Source organism: Hippopotamus amphibius, chromosome 7 (assembly GCF_030028045.1).
Source record: "Hippopotamus amphibius kiboko isolate mHipAmp2 chromosome 7, mHipAmp2.hap2, whole genome shotgun sequence".
NCBI lineage: Eukaryota > Metazoa > Chordata > Mammalia > Artiodactyla > Hippopotamidae > Hippopotamus > Hippopotamus amphibius.
In genome coordinates this window covers 66,637,620-66,655,627 of record NC_080192.1, presented here as the reverse complement: position 1 = coordinate 66,655,627, position 18,008 = coordinate 66,637,620, and the positions used below count along the sequence as shown (strand labels likewise).

At 34.4% G+C, this 18,008-nt stretch overlaps 1 non-coding gene across 1 annotated transcript; it reads right to left on the bottom strand.

Annotated features, from left to right (window-relative positions):
• Positions 1 to 2,769: 2,769 nt before the first annotated feature.
• On the bottom strand, positions 2,770 to 2,875 carry LOC130857893 (U6 spliceosomal RNA). The gene has a single exon (XR_009054893.1). It is a non-coding gene; the product is annotated as a U6 spliceosomal RNA (small nuclear RNA).
• Positions 2,876 to 18,008: the final 15,133 nt, after the last annotated feature.

The window sequence follows — 18,008 nt, the reverse complement described above, 5'->3', positions numbered from 1 at the left end:
ACAGTGGACTTTGAATTTCTCACTGTAACTGATCTGCCAGTTTATTTGACCTAGCAATTGTTTATTTGCTGGATATACTTTTTATTTTTCTTTTATTTTATATTTTTCTCTGCAGTTTTTTCCATGAACTTTATATTAAGTATCTTTCCCATCTCCATGGTAAACCATTATAAATAAATCCAGAAAGTTGCTGTCTGTTGTGAGACATCCACATGACTGCTATGTGCAAACACCATTTTTATAAGTGTCATGTAGAATTATTAGGCAGTAATATAGTCACAGGCAAGTGATATCTATCTATAGAGTTAATTTTTTTTTCCAACTGAGACTGTCTTTAAAATTGTTACTTATTTAACAACTGAGGAATTATTAACATTCTTAGAAGCTGCTAGATGACTTCCAAATATTACACAAGATAATTTCTTTCTTTCTCTTTAAATATTTCCCATTACAATTTTTCTTTCTCTTTTCCAAGGGATGATATTACTATTTTTGGAGGAGAGAGATAAAATAAAAATAAAAACTTTCTCACATTTTTAGACTCATCTATGTATTTGATTGTATAGGGAAAAATTAATCAGCCAATAATACAAAATACATGAACATTTCAATCGTTCTTTAACAATGATTACTTTTAATTAACTAAGGAGTTTTTAAAAAATAATTAGCTACTTGGGTCTCACTGTAGGCTTGACTGTGTCAGAACTCATGGATTGTTTCAGATGCTCAAACATGATTTTTAAGTCTGCTTTCAATATATTGAGTATATCTCCAAATGCTAATACACAATAAGGGTTATTGACCTGAAAATGTCCTGTCTTAGAGAAGCATTTAAAAGTTCTTCCAGTGCTATTTCCAATTCTTCATCTTTACTCTTACAAATAAACTACTAACCATTCCCTCCATAGGACTCATGATGTTTTCTTTTAGTTCTTCTGCCAATAAAATTATTTACAGAGTTCCATCTCTATATTTCCAAATCCTATTATTCATTTAATTCTTAATAATTTTATTTATTTTTATGGAGATTTCTTTTGTCCTTCTTTTGAAGAATAAATTTATGACATATAAGTTGCTACTAATTTTATCTATACTTTTGATCTGATAATAAATTTGGTATATATTCTGTATTTTCATTTATGATTAACATTTATATTTTTCAAAATTATGTTGAATAAGACATGGCACATAAGTCTAAAAGATGAACAATGATTGAATAAATAAAATGAGAAAAACACAAATCCAGGTTTCTGACCAATGATAAATAAATAATAAAAAAGGAGAAGATAGAACTGCATATTCAAAATAATAATAGAGAAAGCAGGATCAAGACAAACACATCAAAATTACAGCAAAAAGAACAGCTGTCTCTGAGAACACACAAACACTAACAGAACAGCTCTTCTATAATGAAGGACACAAAAACAAACAAAGAACAAGAACATCCAGATGGATTTGAGGGGACAAAGATACAATCTAGTCAGGACCCACACCCTGGTAGGTGACCCACAAGTGAAAGCTAATATCACAAACACAGAGGTCCTTCCTAAGGAGCAAATGGTTTTAGCCCCACATTAAGCATCCAAGCCCTGGGGAATAGTACTGGGATGATGACTTTCCTGGTTTAAAACCAGCAAGGCTTACATCCAGGAGACCCAGAGGGCTGTAAGAAACTAAGACTTCACTCTTAAACAGCTTGCATACAACCTCAGTTGTTACACATCTGAGCACAGAGGCAGCAGATTGAAAAGCACAAGTGCTCTAGCTGTTCTACCAAGACTGCCCCAGCATACCTCCTAGCCCACACCAGGCTCCCACTCCAGCCACCCCCACCAAGGTGGCAACTCCCAGTAGGCACTGGCCTGTGCCAGGTTCCAGATTCAGCCTCCCAGCCCCCATCCACCAAAGCAGTAGTCCTCAGTGCACACTGGGAGAAGCCCCAACCCATGCCTGAATCAGCTCCAGCCCTCCTGCCAAAGCCAATATGTATACACAGTCTATATAGGGACATTCCTACACAAGGACACACCTTTAGGACTAGGAGAGGAAACTGTTTTTCCTAATTCATAGAAAGAAAAACAGAGTGTCAAACAAAAGTAGAAGACATAGGAATTTGTTTCAAACAAAAGAATACAATAAAACCTCAGGAAGAAAACAAACAAAAAACAAACAAACAACAACAACAAAAATGAAACAGAGGAAAGTAACTGACCTGATAAAGATTTCAAAGCACCAGTCATAAAAATGTCCACCAAATTCAGGAGAAGAATGGAGAAACATATTGAGAACTTCAACAAAGAACCAATGAGAGTTGCTAAACCCAATAACAAATGGAAACTACACTAGAGGAAATCAACAGCAGATTAGATGACACAGAAAAATGTGTAAACAACCTGGAAAACAGAGTAGTTTAAATCACCTAGAATAGTTTAAACAAAATAGTAAAAAGAAGAAAACTTTAAAATGAGAATAGTTTAAGATTTTTGTTTGTTTTAATTCATTCAGTCACTCTATGTCTTTGGAACATTTATTCAGTTACACTTAGAGTAATTATTAATAGGTATGTACTTATTGTCATTTTGTTACTTGTTTTCTGGTTGTTTTGTAGTTTGTATTTTTTTTTCTTTTCTTTTCTTTTCTTTTTTTTTTTGCTCCCCTCACCCCTTTTGATTTGATGACTAGCTTTAGTGCATATTTCAATTCCTTTCTCTTTTGTGTTTGTATCTGTTATAGATTTTTTGTTTCTGATTATCATGAAGTCCATATATAAAAAATATGGAATGCTTCACAAATTTGCATGTGTTCCTTGCACAAGGGCCATTTTTGTCTTCTCTGTAGCATTACAATTCAGTAAATGTGCTGCGGAATCTAGCACTGAAGGGTTTTCTTGAGTGAATTTTGAGGGAGCAAAGTAAGAAGCAGAAGAGTGTGAGTTAGTTAATTATTGGTGCTTAACAAGTCATGTCAAGGTTTAATGTCTTGAGAAGACAATGATTATGCACTTCTGGTCAGATTTCTCTTGATTAGATTCTATAATAACTGAGTTGGTATGTGTGTAAAAGAAGAACATATGGAGTGAGAAAAATATTTGAAAACTATATATATGATAAGGTGTTAATACCCCAAATATGCATGAAAGTTATACAACTCAAAACAACAACAACAACAACAAAATCCACTTGATTTTAAATGGTCAGAATACTATAACAGCCACTGGTCAAAGAAAACATACACATGGCCATGAAGAGATATTCACCATTTCTAACCATTAGTGAAATGCAAATCCAAACCCCACATCTGTTAGGATGGCTATTATCAAAAAGACAAGAGATAACAAATGTTGGCAATAATGTGGAGAAAAGGGAACCCTGATACAGTATTGCTGGGAATGCAAATTGGTGTATTCACTATGAAAAACAATACGGATTGTGGTCATGTATTAAAATAGAACTACCATATGATCTAGCAATTCCACTTCTTCTTATACTCAAAGAAAATTAAATCACTATCCTGAAGATATATCTGCACTCCCATGTCTATTGCAGCATTATTAATAATAACTAAAATATGGAAACAATCTAAATAACCTAAGTGTCCACAGATGAATGGATAAAGAAAATGTGGAGTATATGTACATATAATGGAATATTAATGTGTCATTAAAAGAAGATCCTGCCATTTAGGAAAACATGAATGGGTCTTCAGGAAATATACTAAGTGAATCAAGTCAGTCAGAGAAAGATGAATACTGTATGATCTTACATGTGATCTAAAAACATCAAACTCATAGAAACAGAGAGTAAAATAGTGGTTTCCAGGGGCTGAGGGGTGGAGGAAATAAGGAGATGTTGGTAAAAGAGTACAGGCTTGCACATATAAGATTCATAAGTTCTGGGGTGTAAAGTACAGCATGGTAACTCTAATTAACATGAATGTATTGTACTCTTGAATGTTGCTATGAACATAAGGCTTTTCTGTTCCCACCACCACAATGACAGCAAAATGGTAATAGTGTGAGTTGAAGGATGTGTTAACTAACCTTATTGTGACAAAGGTTTTGTCATATTGGTGGTAAACATTTAGGTATCAAATCATCAATGTCATACACCTTAAACTTACACAAGGTTATGTATCAATTATATCTCAATAAAGCTGAAAAAATGTCTTTTTCACCTTTAAGTCTCAGCTAAAATGGCTGGAGAAAGATTTGTACTTGAACATCATATTAAACTACTGGGGAAAGAACTGGCATCACATCAATATTCAGTTTTCCCTGAAAGAATAAGCAATCATGGAATGATCTCCACTCATTAAATATTCTTACCTGTCTGGAAAGTTCGCAAGCGTTCTTTCCAAAATCATTCTTATATTTTTAGCCTGTGTGAATAAGTACTTTTCACAAATGTTCTACCAGATTGGTCATGTATATAGATTTGTTTTTTTTGTTTGTTTGTTTTAATTAAATTGTTCATTAGGTATTGGATACTGAATCAAATTTATCAAAATCTATCAAGGGAAAAACATAAACAAAAAATTGTCATTGATCAATTTATGTAATTTATTTGATTAAACTATTTTGTGTTTTATTCAGAAATTTATGTAATAATGGCAAAAAGTTATAATTTTAGTTCATCACTAATGCTGTTTACAGTTTTTCACTCATGTCAACATCAAAATAAGAACACTTCTTATTCAAGAACACTGTCTTTTCTTCATTGTATTGAATTTTTAAATTTCTCTATAACACATAATAATTAATAGAAATATCACTTACTAATATTTTATTATGTTATTGGTTGGTTATTTTATGCTATTAAAATATTAACTTTTGTACATCAAATATTTGAATATTGCTGATACAAAGGAACCTTTCTGTTTTTAAATTTGGTGCTGGCCACAATTCTGAAATATTTCATTTTTAATATATTTCATGTTATTTTTTGATTATTTCAGCCATAAGATCATAACCAACTGATACATATAACCATGTGTACCTTCCACTATACATAATTTATATTATTTCTGTCATTTTTTTCCCCAGAATAAATAAGATAGACAATATGAGCAACTAAGAAGAGAAGTAGGCCATTAATTTTGTCCTGCATTGGCCCTGTTGATTAGTCACATGCAATGGATTTCTGTTCTGTATGTGCAGCACAGGTGGAGAGAAGGGGAATATGGTTATGCTTAAAATAGTCAAGCGGCCTTAACTTCAAGGGTGTGAAGATCTGTATTATTCATATATAGGAATTATGGAGTACAACCAAGAAGACCAAATAAACTGTAATATGTGTTAAAAATAGTTGAGATTTTAAAATACAAGATATGTCAGCACAGCTTTAAAAAAAGAACTTCATAACCTAGAAAGTTAGGCTTCACAAAATATTGAGTTATAACTAACTGACTTGACTTAAAAGTGGTAATTGATTCTGAGTTCACTATGGCAAAAGATTAGAAAAGAAAATTTTGATGTTTTGTTTTTGCAGAGAAAAAATTGTTGCATTTAAAGCAAAAGTTAAAGAAAACGAGGAATTATATTGATAATTTAGGTAGCTGTCAACAATGTTCTTACTAAAAATAAACACTCAAGATTAGGTAATGCTCTATTTACTAGAAATAACTTGCAAAACTGAATATTATTTATTAAAATAAAATAAAGGAATAAGAGAATGTTGGGATTATAAACTACAATTTTATGATAGAAATTTCATCAAAATGATGTAAGAAATTTTATAGAAGTGAAAGGGAGAGAAATGTTTTACTTTCTTTTTTTAGAAAAAGCTTGAGAAAAGAGTCAACATGTATGTGGAAGATGTATTTTATATGTTATGTTACATAATGTAATATATAATATACTATACAATGCATTATAAAAGTGAAAAATAGTTTCATTTACCATAGAGTTGAAATCCACTTTTGCTTATATACAGACTCCTCACTCCCCACAATGCCACTGGACTTTCCACACTTAATTTAATCTGTGTTTGAATGTGTGTTTTTTTGCTTAGAAAATATACAGTCAGGTGGTATTTCCTCCATTATTATAATAAAAATTCTATAGATATATAACAGAAAAAGGAAGACATATACTCTAATTAATTATCACTTTATTAAAGAAAGAGATTTGTGAAGACTCCCTAAGAGATTGACCATTATATAATAAATAGCATGGATTTGAAGAATCCCTATATATTTTTATCTCTGTGATCTTAGCAAGTTATTCAATTTCTCTTTGCCTGTTTGTGGAATAAGGATAATTATAATGACTACCTCAAAATATTGTTAAGATTAATTTAGAAAACTTATATTAAGGCATTAGAACACCAAATCAAATCATAAGTCCTAAATATATTACTGGTTATTTTTGATTCAGGGTAAGGGGAGATGGTTCAAGATGGCAGACAAGGAGGACATGCGCTCACTCCCTCTTCCAATAGCACTGGAATTACAACTAATTCCTGAAAAATCATCAACAGAAAGACACTGGAACTCACCAAAAAAGACACCCCATGTCCAGAGACAAAGGAGAAGATGCAATGAGAAGTAGGAGGGGTGTAATCATGTTAAAATTAAATCTCGTAAATGCTGGGTGGGTGACTCACAAACTAGAGAACAGTTATACCACAGAAGTCCACCCACTAAAGTGAGGGTTCTGAGCCATGCATCAGGCTTCCCAACCTGGGGGTCCAGCAACGGGAGGAGGAATCCCCAGAGAATCAGACTTTGAAAGCCAGCGGGATTTGATTTCAGGACCTCCACAGGACTGGGGGGAACAGAAACTCCACTCTTGGAGGGCACACAAAAAATAGTGCCCTCACCAGAACCCAGAGTAAAGGAGCAGTGACCCCATAGGAGACTGAACCAGACCTACATGCTGGTGTTGGAGGGTTGCCTGCAGAGGTGGGGGGCAGCTGTGGCTCACCAAGGGGACAGGGACACAGGTGGCAGGGTTTCTGAGAAGTGCTCATTGGCATGAGCCCTCCCAAAGTCCACCATTAGCCCCACCAAAGAGCCTGTAAGCTGCAGTGCTTGGTAACCTCAGGCCAAACAACCAGCAAAGTGGGAACCCAGCCTCACCCATTGGCAGACAGCCGATTAAAGTTTTATGGAGCTCTGCCCACCCAGCCCAACCCAACATCAGTCCCTCCCATCAGGAAGTACCCATGAGCCTCCTAGATAGCTTCCTCCACAAGAGGTCAGACAGCAGTATCAAGCAGTATTGGCAGTATTCTGTCCTGTGGAACCGGAAACCACAGCCACAGAAAGATAGAGAAAATGAAAAGGGAAAATACTTTGTACCAGATGAAGGGACAAGATAAAACCTCAAAAAACAACTAAATGAAGAGGAGATAGGAATCCTTCCAGAAAAAGAATTCAACATAATGATGGCAAAGATGATCCAGGACTATGAAAAAAGACTGGATGCAAAGATCAAAAAGTTGCAAGAAAAGTTTACCAAAGCCCTAGAAGAATTAAAGAATAAACAAAAAGAGATATGCAACACAATAACTGAAATGAAAAATACATTAGAAGGAACCAATAGCAGATGACCTGAGGCAGAAGGGTGAAAAAATGACCTGGAAGACAGAATGGTGATAATCACTGATATGGAAAAGAATAAAGAAAAAAGAATGCAAAGAACTGAAGAAAGCCTAAGAGACCTCTGGGACAATGTTAAATGCACCAACATTCACATTACAGGGGTCCCAGAAGAAGAAGAGAGGGAGAAAGGACCCGAGAAAATATTAGAAGAGATTATAGTTGAGAACTTCCCTAACATGGGAAAGGAAATAGCTACCAAAGCCCAGGAAGCACAGAGAGTCCCAGCCAGGATAAACCCAAGGAGAAACATGCCAAGACATATAGTAGTCAAATTGACAAAAATTAAAGGCAGAGAAAAGTTATTAAAAGCAACAAGGGAAAAATGACAAATAACACACAAGGGAACTCCCATAAGGTTAACAGCTGATTTCTCAGCAGAAACTCTGCAAGCCAGAAGGGAGTGTCACTATATATTTCAAGTGATGAAAGGGAAGAACCTACAACCAGGAATACTCTACCCAGCAAGGATCTCATTCAGATTCGATGGAGAAATCCAAAGCTTTACAGACAAGCAACAGCTAAGAGAATTCAGCACCACCAAACCAGCCCTAGAACAAATGCTAAGGGAACTTCTCTAAGCGGGAAACATAAGCGAAGAAAAGGACCTAAAAAAACAAAAGCAAAGCAATTAGGAAAATGGTAGTAGCAAAACACATATTGATAATTACCTTGAATGTAAATGGACTAAAGGCACCAACCAAAAGACACAGACTGGCTGAATGGATACAAAACAAGGCCCATAAATATGCTGTCTACAAGAGACCCACTTCAGACCTAGGGACACATACACACTGAAAGTGAGGGGATGGAAAAAGATATTCTATGTAAATGGAAATCAAAAGAAAGGTGGTGAAGTGATGCTCATATCAGATAAAATAGGCCTTAAAATAAAAAAAAAATGTTACAAGAGATAAGAAAGGACACTACATAAAGACTGAGGTATCAATCCAAGAAGAGGAGACAACAATTATAAATATATATGCAGCCAATATAGGAGCACCTCAATACATAAGGCAAATGCTAACAACTATGAAAAAGGAAATCAACATTAACAAGGTAATACTTGGTGACTTTAACACCCCACTTACACCAATGGACAGATCATCCACACAGAATTAATAAGGAAACAAAAGCTTTAAATGACACAATAAACCAGCTTGATTCAATAGATATCTATAGGACATTATCCAGAAACAGCAGATTACACATTCTTCTCAAGTGCACATGGAACATTCTCCAGGATAGATCACATTTGGGGTTACAAATCATGCCTTGGTAAATTTAAGAAAATTGAAATTGTATCAAGCGTATTTTCTGACCACAACAATATGAGATTAGAAATCAAATACAGGAAAAAAAATGGAAAAAACACGAACACATGGAGGCTAAACAATATGTTGCTAAATAACCAACAATACTGAAGAAATCAAAGAGGAAATCAAAAAGTATCTAGAGACAAAAGACAATGAAAACACAATGATCCAAAACCTACAGGATGCAGCAAGAGCAGTTATAAGAGGGAAGTTTATAACAATAAAATCCTACTTCAAGAAACAAGGAAAATCCCAAATAAACAATCTAACCTTACACCTAAAGAAACTAGAGAAAGAAGAGCAAACAAAACCCAAAGTTAGTAGGAGAGAAATCAGTAAGATCAGATCAGAGATAAGTGAAATAGGGACAAAGAAAACAATAACAAAAATCAATAACACTAAAAGCTGGTTCTTTGAGAAGGTAAATAAAATTGATAAACCTCTAACAAGACTCATCAAGAAAAAGAGGGAGAGGACTCAGATCAATAAAATTAGAAATGAAACAGGAGACGTTACAATGGACACCACAGAAATAATAAGCACAATAAGAGACTACTACATGCAACTATATGCCAATAAAATGGACAACCTGGATGAAATGGACAGATTCTTACAAAGGTATAACCTTCCAAGACTGAATCAGGAAGAAATAGAAAATATGAACAGATCAATCATAAGTAATGAAATTGAAACAGTGATTAAAAATCTTCCAAGAAACAAAAGTCCAGGACCAGATGGCTTCACAGGTGAATTTTATCAAACATTTAGAGAAGAGCTAACACCCATCCTTCTCAAGCTCTTCCAAAAATTGCAGAGGAAGGAACACTCCCAAACTCATTCTATGAGGCTAGCATCACCCTGACACTTTGGAAAACCAGACAAAGAAACTACAAAAAAAGATAATTACAGACCAATATCACTGATGAATTTAGAGGCAAAAATCCTCAACAAAATACTAGCCAGCAGAATCCGACAACATATTTAAAGGATCATACACCATGATCAAGTGGGTTTATCCTTGGAATGCAAGGATTCTTCAATGTATGCAAATCAATCAATGTGATACACCATATTAACAAATTGAAGGATAAAAACCACATGTTCATCTCAATAGATGCAGAAAAAGCTTTTGAGAAAATTCCACACCCATTTATGAAAAAAGTATCCAGAAGGTGGGCATATAGGGAACCTTCCTCAACATAACAAAGGCCATATATGACAAACCTATGGCAAACATCATTCTCAATGGGGAAAAACTGAAAGCATTCCATCTAAGATGAGGAACAAGACAAGGATGTCCACTCTTGCCACTACTATTCAACATAGTTTTGAAAGTCCTTGCCATAGCAATCAGAGAAGAAAATGATATAAAAGGAATCCAAATTGGAAAAGAAGTAAAACTGTCACTGTTTGCAGATGACATGATACTATACATAGAAAATCCTAAAGATGCCACCAGAAAACTACTCGAGCTCATCAATGAATTTGGTGAACTTGCAGGATACAAAATTAACACACAGAAATCGCTTGCATTTCTATACACCAACAATGAAACATCAGGAAGAGAAATTAAGGAAACAATCCCATTCACCATTGCAACAGAAAGAATAAAATACCTAGGAATAAACCTAACCAAGGAGGTAAAAGACATGTACTCAGAAAACTATAAGACACTAATGAAAGAAATCAAAGATGACACAAACAGATGGAGGAACATACCATGTTCTTGGATTGGAAGAATCAACATTGTGAAAATGACTATACTACCCAAAGCAATTTACAGATTCAGTGCAATCCCTATCAAATCACCAATGGCATTTTTCACAGAACTAGAACAAGAAATGTTATGATTTGTATGGAAATACAAAAGACCCCAAATAGGCAAAGCCATCTTGAGAAGAAAAGACGGAGTTGGTGGAATCAGGCTTCCTGACTTCAAACTATACTACAAGACTACAGTGATCAAGACAGTATGGGACTGGCAAAAAACAGAAATATAGATCAATGGAACAGGATAGAAAGCCCAGAGATAAACTACGGTCAACTAATCTATGACAAAGGAGGAAAGGATATGCAGTGGAGAAAAGGCAGCCTCTTCCATAAGTGGTGCTGGGAAAACTGGACAGCTACATGTAAAAGAATGAAATTAGAACAGTCCCTAACACCATACATAAAAATAAATTCAAAATGGATAAAAGACATAAATGTAAGGCAAGACACTATAAAACTCCTAGAGGAAAACATAGGAAGAACACTCCTCGATGTAAGTAACAGGAAGATCTTTTTTGATCCACCCCTTAGAATAATGGAAGTAAAAACAAAAATAAATAAGTGGAGCCTAATGAAACTTCAAAGCTTCTGCACAGCAAAGGAAACTAAGCAAGATGAAAAGAAAACCCACAGAATGGGAGAAAACATTTGCAAATGAATCAACAGACAAAGGATTAATCTCCAAAATATATAGTGTGTGCAGCCCAATATCAAAAAAAACAAGCAACCCAATCAAAAAATGGGCAGAAGACCTAAATAGGCACTTCTCCAAAGAAGATATAAGGATGGCCAAGAGGCACATGAAAAGCTGGTCAATATCACTAATTATTAGAGAAATGCACATCAAAACTCAATGAGCTATCACCTCACACAGGTTAGAATGGGCATCATCAGAAAATCTACAAACAGTAAATGCTGGAGAGGATGTGGAGAAAAGGGAACCCTCTTGCACTGTTGATGGGAATATAAATTGATATAGCCACTATGGAGAACAGTATGGAGGTTCCTTGCAAAACTGAAAATAGAGTTATGATATGATCTGGCAATCCCACTGCTGGCCATATACCCAGCGGACACCAGAATTCAAAAAGACACATGCATTCCAATGTTCACTGCAGCACTGTTTACAATAGCCGGGACATGGAAGCAACCTAAATGCCCATCAACAGATGAATTGATAAAGATGTGGTACATTTATACAATGGAATATTACTCAGCTATAAAAATCAATGAAACTGGAACATTTGTAGAGACATGGATGGACTTAGAGACTGTCATACAGAGTTAAGTGAGTCAGAAAGAGGAAAAAATTATCATATATTAATTCAGGGTAAGCATTGTGGATCAGAGAGTGTGGAAAGACTGATTGCATTTAACAGGAAAGATCATAGCAGCATTCAGAAAGGAGAAAGATAATGTCAGAGACAATTTAGAATATTTCATGAAAGTAAAGTTCAGAGTAGAAGACAACTTAGAATCCTTCATTTAAAAAATATCAGGAAAATAAGTTAATTGCTCAGGTTCATGCAGGTAGCACTCTGTTAATGCAAAAGGATCAGCTGTATTCTGTAAATGCATTAGAAAGTAGTGGAGAAAGGGCATTCTGTGTGAAGAGAATGATCCACTTTAAAGTGGAGGTGAATGAAATTTGCAAACAAAGGGCAGTGTTACCCTCAAATAAAAAGGGCTTAGGGAAAACTTTGGAATTGAGGAAAAAGTTTTTCTCCACATATTTGGGCTCCAAATGTGTGTGTGTGTGTGTGTGTGTGTGTGTGTGTGTGTGTGTGTGTGTGTGTACAGGAGTATTTTTCATGTACCTTTAAAAATAGAGGACCAGAAATATTGTTTATGCAATCACCACTCAGGTCTCTAAATTTATAAATTGACATGTGGTCTTTCAGAGATTTATACACTTTCCTTCAAATAGAGTAAAAAATTGTGTTATGATTGTTGTGTAATGTATTTTATTTATAAACCACTTTATTGAGGTATGATTGACATACAAAAAGCTATACATATTTCATGCATATCACATGGTGAATTTGGAGAAAATATACATCAGTGAAAACACCACCACAATCTATGCTCTAAATATATCCATCATTTCCAAAACTTTCCTACAGCTTTCTTTCTTTATTATAATTTTTATGATAAGAACACAATATCTAACATAAAATCTGCCTTCTTATCAAAATTTTAAGTGTAAAATAAAGTATTAAAATGGTAATATTTAAATTAATTTATATCATTTCATTTTTAAAAGAAACATCAAACTTGTATTAGAAGAAAGAAACTGTTAACAATTCTTCTAGCAAGAAAGAGGAAACATTTTTAGAGCCCAGATTTTTTATTAAAAAATAAAGTTGTTTAAAAAAAATAAGAAAACCCAAACTCAAACAGTCCTGTTAATAGCTCAGAGTATAATTCACTCACTCCCAATAAATTATTGGAATGAAATCCTTATCTAGTGTAAAAAGATGTTCATTTGCTTTCTTGCATCAAATGTTAATGTAGAAAAATCAAAGGATTAAAATGTTACATTTTTGCTTTTTCCTTTATATGTTATTTTCTTTTTTATTTCAACTTCTTTTCTCCTTATTCCTTAATTTTGTTTGTTTTTCTCCATATTCCTTTGTTTTACTCAATGCCCTTTGAACATTCTATAGTCCTCTCTTTTTTAGTGTTTCTAGTAATTTACTCTTCAATTTGAAAATGTTTTCTCTAGTGCTTTTCTAATTTTGTTAGGTTTCATTTCACATCTGGCTCTCATCTCAGGTCTCCTCTGTCTTCTTTTTTCTATTTCATTGTTCACTTTATAAATTTTGAATACATTTTGAAATGTTATTGCTTTTTTTCAATCTTTCTGAATACCTCGTCCTCCCAGCCTGGTATAGTTTCTTGCCCAAAATTATACTTGAACCCATTTTCCCAACTTAACCTGTTGTGTCTATTATGAGTCATACTCCAGGCAGAGGCTCTTAGCTCCTTAGGAGGAATACGTGCTAAAGATTTCTGAGAAATGTGCACACTGAGATTCACTTTGCCCTCATTTGAATGGTCCAATTGACTAGAGCAAGACATATTACCTATAGGGTTAAATAGTTTTCTGATGGAATAGATATCAATTTGGGTTGAATTGCTCATTCATATAAATTATTTTTCTTAAGAAAAGTCAGACATAAACTTTGTACCATTTAATAAGGGCAACAAAACAGACTCAATTAAGCATTATTGAGATGAGTTTGCTTGAGAGTTTTTAAGCAATGGATATTACCTTGGTAAAGACCAATATTGTGAGTAGTGGTTAAAATGCAGACTCTAATGTCAGAAGCTTTGAGAGAAAAAATCGGCCTCTAACTCTGACTAGATGTATGATCATAGATAAATTAATTCCTACTGGAGTAAGTCTTATCAGGTAAAACACAAGGATAATGATAATATCAAGTGAATAGAGTTGTGATAACTAAATTAATAAATACATTTAAGAGCTTAAAATATGCCTCACATAGCAGGTAGTTAAAGTTTAGAAAAAAGTAGCTGTTTAACAATTAAAATGTGATGTATAGTGCTTAGAAAGTGTGCATGTAGTCTGGCATTAAAAGTTGTGTGAGTACACTAAGGTCAATTTTTTTTTTATACTTCCCATTAGCAATTAGAGTTTGACATGCTGGGATGTATTATACTCACAGCTGTAAGTCTAAGATACCTGGTGATATATATGCAGTGTAGGGTAATACAATTTCCTTTTACTTGTATATTCTTAAATATTTATGGTAGCAAACAAATACTCCTAGAAATATACATAGCTTCTAGCTGAACTGGAATGAGAAGGATGCTATTTCATTAAATAGCAAATAAGTAAATATTTTCCCTTCAAAATGAAACACTGAGCTAAGTAGTTGGGGGATATTTGCAGATAATTTATTAAAAAATAATTCAGACTGGCAACTGGAAATGACAACTGGATATTGGAAGATTAGATGGAAATAAAATATACAGTTGTTTCTCTCAAAGAGCCTACAATGTATTTGAATAGGCAGCAACCTACCATTTGCATTTCATAATTATGTACTTTATTGTGTGTATCCTTAGGGGACACTATTTAATAGAAAATAAATTAGGATTTACAAGATGGGGAAATTAATTCTAGGTAGGGTAATTGAACCTTCTAGAGTCAATGAGGTTGTCTGAGATGTTGGGAAATTAAGGAATTTAAGCAGATGAAATGGAGATATAAGTGGCATACAAGTTGTTAGAAAAGGAGTATATGTGCAGAATGACACCTATCAGACTTCATTACAAAGACAATGAGTAGACCATTAATTTCTTCTTCCATTGACCCTGTTGATTAGTCATGAGCAATGGATTTCTGTTCTCTATGTGCAGCAGGGACGGAGAGAGGGGGGACATGGTTATGCTTAAAATAATCAAGTAGCCTTAACTTCAAGCATGTGAAGATCTGTATTATTCATACATAGAAATTCTGGAGTAGGGCCAAGAAGACCAAATAAACTTCAGTCTACGTTAAAGATAGTGAGTTTTTAAAGTACAGGATATATCTGCGCAGCTAAAAAAAAAGAAAAAGAAGAAGAAAAGATGTCATACATTAGAAAGTTAGGCTTGGCCTAATATTTACTTCAAATACATATATCTCAGACCACAGTGATGACTGTTGTGATGCTAGATATTTTAGTGTTTTAAACTATGTTTGATGTGCTCCTTGCGAACTAAGGAGACACTTCATGAACAACTGCTTCTCAATACACTTTTTTCTCATCTAACATTAAATTACCTTCTTGTTCTCAATCTATATTCTCAGATTTTGGGATGATTGTGTGATGTCAAAGTTAATAGTTGTCTCACTGAGTTGTAACTACTGATTTGGAATAAAAATACTAGTTAATTCTGGGTTTGCAATGGCAAAAGAGAAAAGAAAATTTTGATGTTTTGTTTTGCAGAAAAAAATGTGTTGCATTTACACCAAAAGTTGAAGAAAACAATTGAGAGGAATTATACTTTAGGTAGCTCTCAACAGCATTCTTAGTAAAAATAAACAAACCAAATTAGATAATGCTCTATTTTCTAGAAATAACTTTCAAAACTACTTATTTAAAATAAAGGAATAAGAGAATGTTGGAATTATACACTATAATTTTATGAGAGATGTTTCATTAAAGTGATGTAAAAATTTTTATAGAAGTTGTGAAAGGGTGAGAAATACTTTAGTTTCTTTTGTAAAAAAGCTTGAGAAAAGAGTCAACATGTATGTGGAAGATATATATTATAAAAATGAAAATGGTTTACTTTATCATGTTAATGAAAGAAATACTGCCTGACTGTATATTTTCTAAGCAAACACACACACACACACACACACACACACACACACACACACGCACACACACACACACACACAGAGATTAAATCAAGTGTGGAAAGACCAGTGGTATTGTGGAGATTGTGGTGTCTAGATGTAAGCAAAAATGGATTTCCATTCCATCTCCATCACTGTTCTGCTGAATGACCAAGATTCTTCAGATTCACAAGAGAGCAAGGAAGGACATATACTCAAATTAATCACAACTTTATTAAAGAAAGAGTTTAGTGAAGGGTCCTTAGAAGATTGACCATTATATAATAAATAACCTGGATCTGAAGAATCCCCATACATTTTTAGCTATGTGATCTTAGGCAAGTTATTCAATTTCTCCTTGCCTGTTTGTGGAATAAGGATAATTATAATGCCTATCTCAAAATATTCTTAGAATTAATTTAGATAACTTTTACTAAGATATTAGAATACCAAAAAGCAAATAGTAAGCTCTCAATATATTACTGATTATTTTTAATGAATCTGAATTATCTACAAGAGAATAGAAAATATGTATATATTGGTCTCTACTCCCAGTTCCTGGCACAAGTCTCCTAAAACACTTATAAATTTCTAATGATAGGAGCACTAAGAGCATCTTTTGCTTTAATGAGATAATTCTGAGTGGTTTCCTGGGTGGCTCTTGGATGGGGGCTTGTCACCAGAAAGATTAACCCATAATTAGATGCTTGGAATTTTTAGCTTTACTTCCCATCCCCAGAGGAGGGAGAGGAACTGGAACTGGGGATAATAATTGATCATGCTTACCAGAGAATGACTCCATAAAATCTTAACAGTGTGGGGTTCAGAGAGCTTCCAGGCTGGCAAAACCAACACCTAGAAGGTGACACAGCCCAATTACACAAGGACTGAAGCTCCTGTGCTGGAGACTCTCCCAGACCTTGCCTTATGTATTTTTTCATCTGGCTCTTCACTCTATCATTTATCATATCTTTTAATAAACTGTTAAACACAACTGTTTCCCTGAGTGCTTTGAAAGATTCTGGCAAAGTAACTGAACCCAAGGAGAGTGTTATTGGAAACTCCCATGTACAATTGTTTGATGAGAAGCACAGATGATAACCTGGACTTGCAACTGGCCTCTGAATTGTTGGGGGGGGGGCAGGGCAGTGGGTCACAGGAGGAAGGCTCCTTGGACTGAGCCCTTAGCCTGTGGGGGTCTGAAGCTTTCTCAGAGTAGACAGTGTCAGAATTGAGTCAAAATTTAGGACACCCAACTGTGTCACAGAGAATTGCTTGGTATGGGGAAAAACCTCCACATGCTTGGTGATCAGAAGTGTCACAAGTGAAGTGTTTTGTGCAAGTAGTTAAGGAGACTCACAGGAAAGAAACACACAATAAGGAAGAATTGGGTTTTTCTCAATATAGAAAGAAGAAAAGTGTAGGCTTTTCCTTTACACCTGCCATTTCCTAGTCTCTTACATGATGCATCTCTTATACCCAGCATTATCCTCTTAGAAACATTTCCCAAAGTTCCAAATTGGGTTATATTTTCCTCTTTCAGTTTCAACAAACACCCTTTTTGCCTCTCTGGTGTTCTTGTATTATGCATTGATTTATCTGCCTCCCTCAGTTTCTTGGGAGCTAAACTATGTCCCATTCTTCTTTATATCATTTAAACTTCCATATCTGTCTCATACAAATAAGCATTGCTTAAACTAGAAATTGATTGGGTACGAGGATACAAAGCACTACATTTCAAAATAGTGTTTGTTTTGTTTAAATCCTTCATACCTTCCTTCTACATAGAAATTTTCTCTTTGTCCTTAAGATAAGATTTCACTTGGTCACAATGAGATGACATGTAATGTGCGGCTTTCCTAGTTAATGAGGTGGGAAAACTGCCATGTCAAATGTATATGAAAATATTCAACTGTTCAAAGGATTGCTATTTCACTTGGTGGTGACTTAAGGTTTCACAGTGTAAGTGG